This window comes from Epinephelus moara, chromosome 7 (assembly GCF_006386435.1).
Source record: "Epinephelus moara isolate mb chromosome 7, YSFRI_EMoa_1.0, whole genome shotgun sequence".
Taxonomy (NCBI): domain Eukaryota; kingdom Metazoa; phylum Chordata; class Actinopteri; order Perciformes; family Serranidae; genus Epinephelus; species Epinephelus moara.
The window spans coordinates 25,587,611-25,601,705 of record NC_065512.1 but is presented as its reverse complement, the minus strand read 5'-3'; the positions used below and the strand labels follow the sequence as shown (position 1 = coordinate 25,601,705).

General features: G+C 40.5%; 1 protein-coding gene across 2 annotated transcripts in view; it reads right to left on the bottom strand.

Moving 5' to 3' along the window:
- Positions 1 to 14,095, bottom strand: part of LOC126393001 (dehydrogenase/reductase SDR family member on chromosome X-like) — a 73,599-nt gene that overhangs the window by 33,013 nt on the left and 26,491 nt on the right. The window lies entirely within an intron of this gene.

The window sequence follows — 14,095 nt, the reverse complement described above, 5'->3', positions numbered from 1 at the left end:
TACAGAGCTTAAAGGAGCGGATGGGATCACATTTCATTGGAGTTGCACCTCGTATAATTGCACGTGACAAAGAAATTATTGATGAATTGATTCACTGATTCAATCAAACACATTCATGAAACAACCCTTAATATTACTTTGATAACATTTAAAATAACTGCGTCAAAGGACTCTTTGGCCTGTCATACATCTACAGGGCTCGACATTAAGCATTTTACTTGCTGACAACCAAACTTACTTGTCAGAAATCGAAAATGTATAAAATATGTATTAAATAGCATCACATGGCTTGGCCGATTCTAACTTAAAACATCACCCCTTGCCCAGTTTGAGGTGTTTGGAGGAACATTTTAAGCCAAAAACAAGATGGTCACTCGTTATTCCATTCTACACTGCATTTGAGATCAGAGCTGCAACACAGACTGACACATGAACTCTTGTAGGTCAACAGACTCTACCCAAGATGTCAATGTCGGCTAATTGATGGCTAACAACAACAGATGTTTTCAATAGGGCGATAGAAGGGTTGTTTCACGATGTCTTTTTTAAATGACGATGCAATCGCGAGGTGTGGGGGGGAGACAGCGCGTGTGTGGAGCATGCTGACGAGATCGAGGCTGAACGAGGCTGAGTGAGAGGAGACAGAGGGAGGCTGAGCATACTCGGGTGTACTATAAGCGGAGCGGACTCCGCGAGGAATGTCCGCAGTCATTCGGGCTTTCATAGTCGAGCGCACTTCTGCGTTGTAGTTTCCTGTAAAAATGTCCGTGAAAAATCACCGCGATGTGAAAAATACATGCAGAGCAGTCACTGGTGCGCAGAGCGGAGTCCGCGCGGTCGTAAAATCTGAGCTTTGCGCGCAAAGGGCTTGCGGACCTCCGCGGAATCCGTTCCGCGTATGTTCCGCCCGAGTATGTTCGGGCCTTAACGCGCATGTCGCGGAGCGGTGAACAAACCAAACAACACAATGTCAGGAGAAATTGAAAAGATATGCCGTCTATGTAAAGTCAACTTGCTAATTAAGGAGCCATTACATGTTCAAGAGTTTTATAAAGCTGCTCAAACGCCAAAGAGAGGCTATAAGTGAACGTTTCAGCGGCGACGCGTAATGACCCCCCCCCCCCCGGGCGATGACATCAATTTCACTAGATGGCGATAGGACGATAGGATATGGACAAGATCGCCCAACTCTAGTTTTCAACATGGAAAAATGGAAACATAATCACAGAAGACATTCAGTTTTGGATTTATCATTATTGATTTGTTTTATAAAGTCTCCAAAAAGACATCAAAGTTGAAGGCTGGATTACAGAGCCTCCGAAAGGGATATGATTGCACCAGACAACGGTTAGCTTCTGGGCTAAAAAACCCCCAAAAGTATAGTAAGTCTCTCTCATGCAGCATTCCAGATCAGTAATGTTCTTTCTTCTAAGTTTCAAGTGTGTTAGATTTTTCTCATCAGTGCCTGGTGGTGAGACAGACTGGCTGCAGCTCAGCAGGACAGCTCTACTTCAGCGATACAGTGCGCAGGTTGTTTTCAGTTAGATGAGACATCACATTTATATTTCATTTGCCTGATCGAACAACTGCATGAGGCATTCACCTACCCAACACAAACTCAACTGGCCCCTGGCAAGCATCACTGCCGAGCCATATACCTGTTTAAAGTACAACTACTGAAGAAAAAACTTCTCTGCCTCGTTGCAGCTCATTTCATTTGTCCTCTCATCCAGGATGTGAGATGCGGAGCTGGAACAGCCGCAGTGACCACAAAAAAACCATCACAACATTTATCCAGCACAACACTGATGCGACAAAACAGATAAAAATCGGACACCGCCATCTGTGAATGTCATCTTATTTGTAGATATGCCATTGGCATTGGCTGATAAATCGGTGCATTACTTTAAGATATCAAATAAGAAGTAAGCCCGATGGTAAATGACACTATGATTCAAGCAATCCAGGAAAGAGAACAACATTTTCAAAACAGCTGTTGTCTCATTTTGGAATTTGACCGGGAAACAACAGACCAACTAGTTGTCAACAAAACATAATACTGGGTGTTAATATTTTTCTCTTAAAAGGAGAGGACCGTAGCATGTTGATAAGAAACAGAAAACACCCACTGCACCAAATACCAATCAAACTTCCACTCTATTAGTAAAGTAACATAAAGAGCAATAACCTTAATTTGTAAATGGGTGAACTATAAATAATCCTAACAATACCTAACCTAAAATAACAGGCACATTAAACATGTTAAACACGTATCAGAAACTTCACAAAACTGTGTGTGGTACTTTTAACATTAGATGCAGCGCATTATTATTTAAATATCTTTAACACGCTCAGATGCCCTGGTGAAAAACAGTCACAGACTCTCTGACTCAGGACAGAGTGTCTGTTTACAGAGGATGTTTGCATACAAATGAACCCCTGCCTCTATGAAAGAGAGAAGAAAGTATTTAGACTCAGAGGTTAAAAATATCAGACAGTCACACGGAGATGAAAGAGCTGAGAGCTGGTGTCTAATACTGATCCTCGTTTTCAAGAGAACCACTTCAAGACAGTCACATAAGGGCACCCGCAAACACACACACAAACTTCATGCACTCACTCCCTCCAAATTAGTGCTGACAGTTAGTCAATTAAGAGATTAGTCAATTGACAAAACACTGGTTGATGGAAGTTTTGTCGAACATTCGCCGGTTCCCAAATAAACGTGCGGATTTGCTGCGTACTGACACACAGATTCTATGAAAACACACACAAACGCAAACTCTCTTTTTACTCAAACTCACACTCACAAATAGCCCACACTCTCATTTCCTCTCTGCACACACACACACACACACACACACACACACACACACACACACACACACACACACACACTAATCTTGGATTATCATGCAGGCCTTTTCAAGGGCACAGCATCATTTACCCTGATGCACTGCGGTTCAAGGATGCAGCGCCTCTGAGTGACGTGTCACAAAGGGTCACACAAGCAGGACAGACATACAGTGATCTCGCACTAAAAAATTTCATTGAACAAATCGTTGCTCTTCAACAGGCTGCTCTGCTTATGCACCAACAGTCACTGAGAACACTGCATGTCATTAAATACACATTTCTGCACAACTGCATTCAGCCAAAGCTCTCCATTAAAATAGCCACTGATTAAAAATATGCCCCGAGGTATTAATTTGCCTACTAAATATTTTTGGCTGGGGGTTAAAAATGTAACCTAATTAATTTACTTAAATAATCTTGCTGCAGCTGAACAAATGGATAAACTCGGCATGACGCAGAGGAAGAAAGTCCTAACATACACACTTGGAAAATTATATCACACCTGGAAGAAAGTTCAATATTAACCATGTCTGTGTGTTAACTAGAGAGCTGAAGACACCGTGGTTTGCTTAATTTGCAAATGCAACATCTAAATTGCGTGTTGGAGCTATTCTCACACATCCATGCAGTACTTCTGAGCATCATCTCCGGTTATATAAGATTTCATACAGGCTGCCATTAGTATGTGTGCCCTGCTGCCCATCCTGGATGTGGGACAGTGTAAGAAGGCAGCAAATTCTCACCACTTGCACAAGATGTCTACAGGTGTCAAGACACTAAAATATAAAGGACCTTTTCAAGGTAAATTTAACACTGATGTTGGGGAAAATCATCTTTTTCTTATTCAAGCATAAGTGTAATATGGTAAGTTAGGTTAATTTACATATAAAGTAAAAAGAGAGTATTAGGTTCAGTGGTAAGATTAGTAACATCAGAAATGAGGACTTTAAAGCAGAACTTTCAAAGCTTAAGTCCATCCTCTCTCTCAATGACACGAAGTCCGTAATCATCGCATTAATCTCCTCAAGGCACGACTACAGCAACTCTGTACCTGGGCACCATCTTTGTCTCGCCTGCAGCTGGTGCAGAATGCTGCAGCGAGACTTCCCACTTGTACCAGAATAAGGGCCAGCATTACACCACTACACACTACCTATTAAATACAGGATTGATTTTAAGGTTCTTTTACTTGTTTTTAAAGCCGTACATGGACTTTCACCCCTGTACATCGCTGAACGTCTCTACCCCTACTCCAGCTCTGGGCCTCTTAGATCTCCTGAACAATGTCTTTTACCTGTCCCTCAATTGAAACTAGTGGATAAGGGAAGTCGGGCCTTTGCGGTGGCTGCTCCAAATCTCTGGAATCGCCTTTGGCTTTCAATCAAATGTTCCTCCCTCTACTGACATTTTCAAGACAAATCTAAAGACGTACATGTTGTCAATGGTCTTTGGTTGCTCTTAGTGGTTTTAGTATTTTAGTATATTGTAATCTTTATGTATTTAATCAAGATTCACAGGTTTATTCTGATTTTATTTAGATTTGTGCACATACAATGTTGCTTTGTATTTTCTACTGCCATTAATTGTTCTAATTTTTATTTAAATTTTAACTACTATTTGTGTGCCATTCACTTTAACTTGGAAAGCAGTTTTGGTCAACTCTGGTTGTTTTTAAATGTGCTATAAAAGTAAATTTGAGTTGATTTGAAGAGCTTTACTCATTTTAACATTACAACAAATAAATTAAAAGATGTTAAAAGTTATGAATTGAATTAGATCAAATGTTTTTAGCAATTAAGACCTGACAAATTCAACTTTAAGACTATTAAATGGCTTTTAAGGCCTAATATTTATATAACTAATGACATTTTAAGACACCCTTTTACGAGATCTGGCTTATTGGTGTTGGGTTGAAACATTTCCTAAGGTAAATCTGGAAAATATGTACACTTCTTGTGTCTGCTATGGTAAATGCAATAATGTAACTGTAAATAATGTAACTAATGTAATAACTTTAAAAGGACAAAGATGATTTCCTTTGCAAAACCACCTACTCAGACCCACATATCACAGTGTGTTACAAAAACCTAAGTAATAAAGTAATGCGTTCAGCTATTACTGTGCATATTTAAAAGGCTGCTAAACTTTTTCTCTTATTGGCATCAGCCTTCACTCATGACTTTATGAAATGTAGGCACTGGCACTGCTTAGGAGACAGATGGAGACAAGAAATTTTGCAGATATTGATTTCTTTAAGATATCTGAATTGCCTTGTCTGGATATTAAATATTATGTCCAATTAGGAGAATGAAAACACTAAGTCTTGCTTTCATTTTTTTTAAAACCATGACAAGGCTATCAAGATGCCCCGTTTCCTTGTTATATCATTACGGTAATTAAATTACTGAATTCACTCTGGGGATCAATAAAGGTTTGTCTTATCTTGAGTCTACAATGGCTGTTGTGTTTGTCAAAAAAAAAGCTTTTGCATTTAATTACTCAAGAACAAAGGCAATTGTTCTGCACATTTGCTATTTTTGTTCAGTTTGAAATGTTACATTTTACATTCATTTACTTTCTCGGTGGGATCTTCTAGTGTTGCTTTGCACAACATGCACACACACTGTAATTCATGTATTTCCAGTCGTTCTATTTATTCTCTTCCATTCATATTTTGCAGCTGCAAGGACTACATTTTCCAACATGAATTATTTTAAGCTTTATTATCTAATCTTAAAAATACTCCAAAAGGGATTATTTTAATTCAAGACCTACTCAAAAACACTTCAAGCACAGTAGCACCCTGGTTAATATCCAACTGATATTTCACAGAGCAGATGCTCAAACCGTAAACTCTCCTCACACTGGCGCTATGCTACCACTCCACCTGAAATATGCATCCACTCCATTATCACAGAGGGATCCACTTTACCATAAATATTCTCACTTCATGAATTTATCTCAAGAGGTGTGGTTATTTGAAAAGGAGATTCACTCAACGTCCTGTGGGATCAGCAGCTTCGATACAGATGGGATTGTACAACAGACACTTAACCAACTTCTTCATGTATTGATTTTCTGTGTGTAATCATACGTAGGGCTCAAGTCTCATTTATGTTCTGCTCGAACCCTCTCCAAGGATACTCTGACATTGACTCTGTGGTGTACACGCTGAATGAATAAAGCAGAGTTTTCTTTAAAGTTTTGAAGCTCGTGAACTGAATGAAAAATGTGGTCTCGCCCTGGAAACCAAGAGCGAGAAAACATATTGCTGTTCTGTGCACGGCATCTTGCAGGTGTTTCGATCCTGCGGTGGAAGGAAAACAATTTTGTGCAAAAATAAATTAAGAAATAAAATTAAAAAAAAGAATATCTCATGCATTACGAACAGCTTTTCATGGGTCGCTTTCAGTAGTCATCATTGTCAGCTCAAATGTCTGTTACTTGTCTAATTGGAATGCATAACAACACGTTTCCTCCTCATATTCCTCTTTGATGGCTGTCTTGACTCGACACAGTCAAGCAGCTGTGATATAAATTATAATTATCAGGCTACACTGGTGCATACGCAGTTCAGTAATTATTTTCCCAATTAATGGATTGAATGCTCAGTCTGTAAAATGCCAGAAAACAGTGAAAAATGCTCACTGTAGTTTGGTTCATCTGGTCAGAACCAAGGGACAAAATTATCCACTGATGCATTGTTGTTCTGGTTCGGCTCCTGTTCACACTGACTTTTTACAAACAAACCAAGATTAGTAAACATGAAGTTATGAATTATTGGAGAGATTTGGCATCTGCCATCCTGCATCATACATGCACCATTATGACTCGTGGGGAAATCAAATTCTGGGGACTGACAGAAGTTTATGCAGCATTTTAGTGCTTCTGGTGTCTATATTTATGTTGTCTGGTGTCACATAGAGTTCATGAAGAAATAACTGAGCACAATTAGTATTGTTAGACTGTAAATTGACCGCAGGTTAATGACTAACAGGTAGAGACAGGATGACATAGGAGGCATCTTGTACGGTAATAATTCGGGGCTAATTACTGTAGAATCACTGTCACAACCTTTTTAATGGGCTTGATGAACAGACAAAGTACAGAGTCGGATACAAGCATTGCTGTTTTAACAGCTGTCTAATCAGGGAGAATACCCACATTAATGTGCATGTGTGGTTACCGTGGTTACCAAATGTTAAGCACAAGTACAGGAAGTTATGGCCTTATATAGGTCATTAAGACTGTGGACAGATTTCACTATCAGCATATGGCTTTATTAGTGGTTTAACTTTTGAAATCATACTAAAATCAAATATCTGCTATCATTAAATCGTGTTGTTGGTTCTCATGCTTTCACACCACAAAGAAACCACACCAGAGTCCGCTTGGGAGTGGAAGGAGACCCACTTTTCCAAGCAGTCTTGGTTCTGTTGCTTGATCTGCACCAGGGTTCAAATGACAGCTTTCAGACCAGCCCAAACTAAGGGCACTAACTGCGCAAACAGCCCTGAATTTTGTTTCGACCAAAACAAACAGGTTAGGTGTGAAAGCAGTTCATATTTGTAAAACTGGAACCAGGAACTGTTTTCATTCATCCTTAAAACAGACATAACCATTTATTCAATTATCAAAGTAGACATTATTTTGCTGTCAATCAACTTGAATCTAAAGGAGTTTATTGACTGAGTCCTTCTTTACCGATACAGAACTCAACAGCCACTAATGTAATACTGGTTTAGTTTATATTTTTAGACTGTTGTGCGGTGTGCAAGCTTTTATTACACGCCATGAAATCAGTTTCTTTAAAGATATGAGTGAATAATCTGTGAGAAGAAAGTTACCTAACCCTAACCCCTAACAATCACACTCAGCAAGTTAAATTTTCCTACCTTCTTTTCTTCGCCTCTCTATTATAGTTGCATTAAGTTGCAGTGAAGGTACTGCATGCTTTAGATTTTTATGTTTTTTATTCTTCACCTGGGTTGATCATTTTTGCCTAAACCCACTTGTGTCTTATCTCTGGGGAAAAATAAATAAAATATAAGAGAAAACATTGATAAAAGCCATTCTTTCATGCCAAAAAAAGGAAAATGTAGTGTTTGTTTGACCAATAACGAGTTGTAATTAATGCAAATACACATCATAATGTCTGACTTTGGCTCCTTACCAATAACATGCAAATACAGTTCAAGTGATTTTTACAGTATTTAAAATTCCTGTTAAGCTGTTCCAAGTGAAGCACTCTCTGCATGACTATAGGTCTTTCAGTAACTGTAGACTACAAGCAGAGGGTAAAGAGTAAAACTTGATCCTATTAGTTTAATGGGAGCAGCAGAAATTACATCAAGCCCCACGGGAGTGAACATTTGAGGAGATGCTAATGGCAGTTAGCCCAGCTGCCAGTTGTGGAGTGTTACTGAGAAATGTTAGAAGAAAAGGAAAATGCACTTCATTAAAACATAAATCTCTCGCAAAACCCTCCAGACAATAGAACAAAGCACAACAATACAAACAATTAAACAGGATGCCATCTTACCACTCCTGTGTCTCCACCACAGAGAAAACTACAGATGTAACCGATCGGGATATAAACAGCTTCTGATGCTTTCGGGCAGATTATGATTAGGCACTGTCACTGTAACAGATCAGTTGAACAGTTGTTTACCAGGCTCTGCATAACAAATCACTGAGTTTTTTTCTCATAGAAATGTTACTGTAATGATATTTTCATATTTACATTTATGTACTAACACACACGTGGTATGCCCTAGTGTCCTGGGGGTTAAGATGGGCCATAAAGTCCCCGAATCAGGACCTTTTTTTGGAATGTTACTTCAATCTCTGACTCTGCTCGTTTCCTGTCATCTATCTTACTTTCTACATCTCCGTAGCTTATATGCCGTTTCCACCAAAATAAGTGTGTGAACTCAGGTTTTTAAAACACAGGTAAACCCGCTAAAAATAGGCTATAGACTCCTTTCTCATTGCCAGTAGTACACGTGTACACGGCTCTGCAGTAGACGAGTATGCCTTTCTGTGTGTGTTTGTGTGGGGGATTTTTTCAGTCAACGTCAAGGAAGTCAACATCTCTCTTTCAAACTCGGTGCAGACTAATTTGGAACAATGTTTGAGTGCTGCTTGGGTGAAGACGAACTGTGTTTTGTGATGGCGCGTCATTGCATCTCGCCAGTCAAGGGGCTAAAATTAGTATGTTCGCCTACGTGTTGTGTTCCCATAAATGCCGATCGGAGCCGGAGGCGATAAATACCCGTCATTATGGCAGAGTCATTTGGCCCGGGTGTGATCGTCAATTTAAACCTTTCCCATTGCATTAAAAAGCCAGATGTTGGTGGGTGTTAGTGGGTTTCTTGTGCAGTGGGAAAGGGGCTTTAGAGGGACTGCGGGCTCCTGCGTGGACATCGGAGCACCACCAAAAAGATGAAGATTGTAAGCTCCTCTGTGAACCCTGCTGTGTTCGTCAGTTTTGGATATCAGGAACTTGGAATTATGCTTCTGCTAAGATACCCACAAATATTTGTCATCCTACAACAAGAAAGGCTGCATGCACTAGGGCTCTCTCTGTGAAGAAATTTCCTTCCGGTGACTAAGGGTATCTCAACAGTGCAATATGCCGTATTACCGCCATTTTTTTGTTGTTGTTTTTGCAAATTCCTTAATTTATCCTGATTTTAGTACATTGTAAATAAGCTTTATTGTTAGACTATTATTAAGAATATTTTTGCTTTCTAAATGAGAAAGATGAGTTTAAGACTAATCAAATACTTGTCTATTGTTACTTTATATGCTTAGGTTGATAGAGAATAAAGGCAAAAGTAAAAAAAAAAAAAAAAAAGATAAAAAAGAAAATGGTTGTGTGCCTCTTCTGGATGAAGAAGAGGCTGAAGCATGTAGGGAGAGAGAACGGACCCACCAGTCTATGTGGGTTCAGTTTTAATTTCCTCTCCAATGTTGTTGTTCGGCGATGTGATGATTAGTCTTGTGGTATATGTCCTACTCCACTGTGATTGGATGGCTGGGCAAAAAGTGACAGCCCTGAGCAGCCAAAGCACTTTACCCAAAACTGAACACTTTTCAACTCTCTGTGACCAGAAAAAATAATCACTTAGCGCCTCGTCATGTGAAAAAAACCCCCACAACAAATACAGAGGTAACGGTTGTGGCGGATATTTGCCATCCTCTGCAGTTGGCCTGTCAATATTGCCGTATCCCGACAACCCTAGCACACACCTCCTAAATCTTAACGTGTCATGACCACCCATGTGTCAGAAAAGAAAGTAAATATTATACAAGCTGTAGATGGAAGTACAAAAGAAACGGCCTTACGAACGTCTCTGAACAACTCCAGTGCATGTTGGCTTATGTGCAGCCTGGAAAAGCATGTTTCAGTCATAAGTAGTCGGGATATGATACTGTATCTCTCTTTGAGAACTGAATTTATTTTCTACTTTTGCAACACCACATAACAAAAGCCCAAGGAAAACCTGTGAAGCTAAACAGAGCTTTCCAGAGCTTTCCAACTAACTCTTGTATACACACACACACACACACACACACACACACACACCATATATCAGCACTGAAAACTAATGCTCCAGGGAAACTTCCTCGCCTTAGCTCACTGACAACAACATCGCGCCCAGAATACTAAACTTTCCTTATAGCGAGAGGTTCTTCCTCTAACAGTCATCTGTTATCAACAACAACAGCTAGCCCAGATATGACAGCCGATCGGTTTGAGAGAAAAACATGTTCTTTGGTTAAAAAGAGGCCCTATTTACAGACTCATCAATGTGCACCAAATGATTCACTCCAGAGCCTCGAATCAGAGGGCTCAACAAAAAGCTGAAGTGTGTGAAGGAGCTGAACCGTTAATCACAGACGGAGCCTTGGAGTGCATAACATTAAAGAGAAAGACAGGGAAGACATCAGAGGTGTAGTGATCAACATATTTTAGCAAGTGGCTCGGGGGATGCAGAATGATTGAGTGATCAATGTAGTACGTCACCCTCTAAATGCGTCACTTGATGACACTTCAAAGAAAGAGGAGATATGTTTAGATAGATATAAATATATATGGGTAATCTGAGTTTATTCAGATGAATCTACAGTACACACACAAATACAATTTGTATTTCTATGTCTGCGCAGTTTCACATAGAAGCTGAAATAAAATATAAAGCATGAAGCAGCCACTTCCTCTGCAAGACGTGGTTGTACTGCATTTATCTGCCAACCGTAAATATTATTAAATAATTAGTTGAACAATACCAGACCTTGTTTTATGCAAAAAAAAGCCTCTCATAATCCTAAATTTACATTAACACTGGGTTTGATAGCAGCCTTTTAATCCCAGCTGATCCCAAAAGGTCTTTACATCATCTCACAGTGGAGCATCACACATATTTTCTAATGATGAAAACAAACTGTTTTTGATGTTATTCCAAACTTTAAGACGGATCAACGGCAGTGTCAAGAGGCATCTGAATGCGCTGTTGACCGTCTTATCATAATTAAGGATCTCTGACAGCGACAGGCTTTTAAGTAGGCACACATAGAAGATCCCTTTAATTTGACTAGCACTGCAGGGCGGTGGTTTTGTTCACTGTACAGTGCACATTATTTTATTCGAAGAAGAAGATGCATCTGTAGCCTAGCAGCTCAATAACCCCACCATCATGGATCATGGATGCCACTCTGTTCAGTTAAAAGATGGACTGTGTTTTCCCACTCAACCCTTTTGGACTCCAGCCATGCAGATAGCTTTTATTTTGATTGTCTGTAATGTGAAATATGCCTCACTTAGCCACAGACCTCGCTGGTAACATTTTTCATAAAGAACATAGTGTAATAATAATAGTGAAAACTATCCCCACAGGTTTTGTGGGGTACTCTGTGTAATCTGGACCAGTAATTCTTTAAAGTCCAGATAAACCAAAATCAATTATTTCTTAAACACATTACACATATTAGAAAATACTTGATAACGGGAAAAGACAGGGAACTATATAGTACTGAATTGTGGAGTTAGACCATTAAACTGTTTTTCACAGTTCTGTAACCAGGGTCTTTTTTGGGGGACCTAAAAGTATGCGCAATGACAAACTGAAGCTATCCTTAACATACCCCCTTACCTACTATATAAGTACAACGTTACTACTGACGTTAGAACACAGAGCATCAATGTAATTTTGTTGATCCCCTGTGTGAGAGTGGCGAGTTTGCTAGGTTCAGCTAGTGCTCTTAGCTCTTTCAGTCTCATAAATACACAATTAAACATCTCTATTAAATGGCACAATCATATAAACACAAGCAAAATAGCCATCATTAACGTTCGTTTCAGTCTTTCTGGCCAAACTGGGTACTCAGCCCGCAAGCAGTCACTGGTCACTGCTGTGGGTGTGTGCTTTGTGCTAACGTTAGCTCATACCCTGGTTTGGTGGGTGTTTGTGCTGTGCAACCATAGACTGTGTGTGCTACTGAGTTCGCTGGTAATGAGGGTCTGTTGCATTCACTTGTTGTTTCGGAGGTTGTGTGTGCTGTGCTACTATAAACTACTGACTCAGCCATTAAAAAGAGTCTGTTGCTGCACAGTGGCTTGTTCTTTGGCTCAGTGGTCGTGTTTTTGACTGTACTACTTGGTTAGCTGCTGAGGAGAGTCTGTAGTAGGGCTGGGCCATATAACAACTATGTATGATACATTGATATATTTTCGAGTAAGGTATAGATTTAGACAATACCGTTTATATTGATAAAGGGTAAAGTTGCATTACATAACTCTGTTCTTCCAGTATCCACCTCTCCTCTCACACTCTCCGCACAGCTCTGCCCCACTCAATCACTCACAAGTTCCCCAGCAACACTAAGAGCTACTCTGTTTTATCTGTCTGTTAAAGGGCCAGTGTGGAAAATGGGTTGAAAACCGTTGAAAACAGTGACATCAGTGGTCAAATTCTAGATTGCAGGGCTCACTCGCTCACCCCTCCCGTCGGGTAAATGACCGTGGCCTCGTAGGGACAAAAAGCCTTGCGCAGACACGAGTTTTTCAGGAGTAGGTCTATCTAGTGACGAGGTGAATATTTATTTAGAAATCTAAACCATGTTACGATATTGTAATGAATCCCTCACGAGCAGGAGACCAGAGTAGCGTTCTGGAAAAAGGCCCGTTTATTTGAGCACTCCAAAAACTCCGGTAACACTCCAGGGGGTAAAAGACTCCATCCCAAACTCTGACTCTTCTAGTGTAACACACACACTTCATACACACACACACACACTCACTTACAGTACCCAGTGGGGCAGCCCTCCCCTCTCTGCTCCACCAATCTCCAGCCCGCACACTGACTGACAGCGTAGCCTGTAAACAAAACTCAGCTGTTTATTTAGCCTAGCAATATCTCCGGACTATAGTAGCTGCAATGGACGACTTTGAACGCGATTTTGAAGAGTTTCTCGTAGCGGACACAGACCCAGAGCCATACCTGTTTGAGCTGGAGCTAGGGGTGCACGATAACTATCGAGCCGATAATTATTGGGCCGATAACAGGAAATTATACGTCATTCCGATAAGTCCGATATCATGAAGAATAGCCCCGATAACATATATAATTTTGTCAGCGCGGCAGTGCCCCGCTCCCACTATGAGACCTGAATGGCCTGCAGTGTATGCTGTGTTCAAGTGATGTCGGCATAATCAGAAAAACTCTTTCTGACTGGGAAAATTCAAGAATACCCCCTCATGTCGGAAAACGACTCGTTAACTCGGTCATAATTTCACAGAGACGCGCACACTCTCTCTCTTTCACACACACACACACACACACACAGATGCGCACACTCTCTCTCACACTTTGCACGGTATACTGGTACCAACGGTAGACCGCGGCACTAAAACTTCACAATACATATCAGTGTGTGTGTCGCCGCTGCTAAATTATTGCCGCCGCTGCTGCTCCTTCAAAACATATATGCAAATGCACCACCACTCTGAGACATCTGTGCACTTGCACAGCGCAGCAGCCAGTATAGTGAGGAGAACAGCGGTGAGGGGAGTGGGGAGTGGGGGAAGGCTCCTATGTAGGGATGCACCGAATATATTCGGCCGAATATTGCAAAAAAACACACATTCGGTATTCGGTGGAATAAGTGAAAAGCAAGGCCGAATAATAGCGGCGTGTTTTGATAACGCAATCAAACAGCGTGCGGTGACGGACAG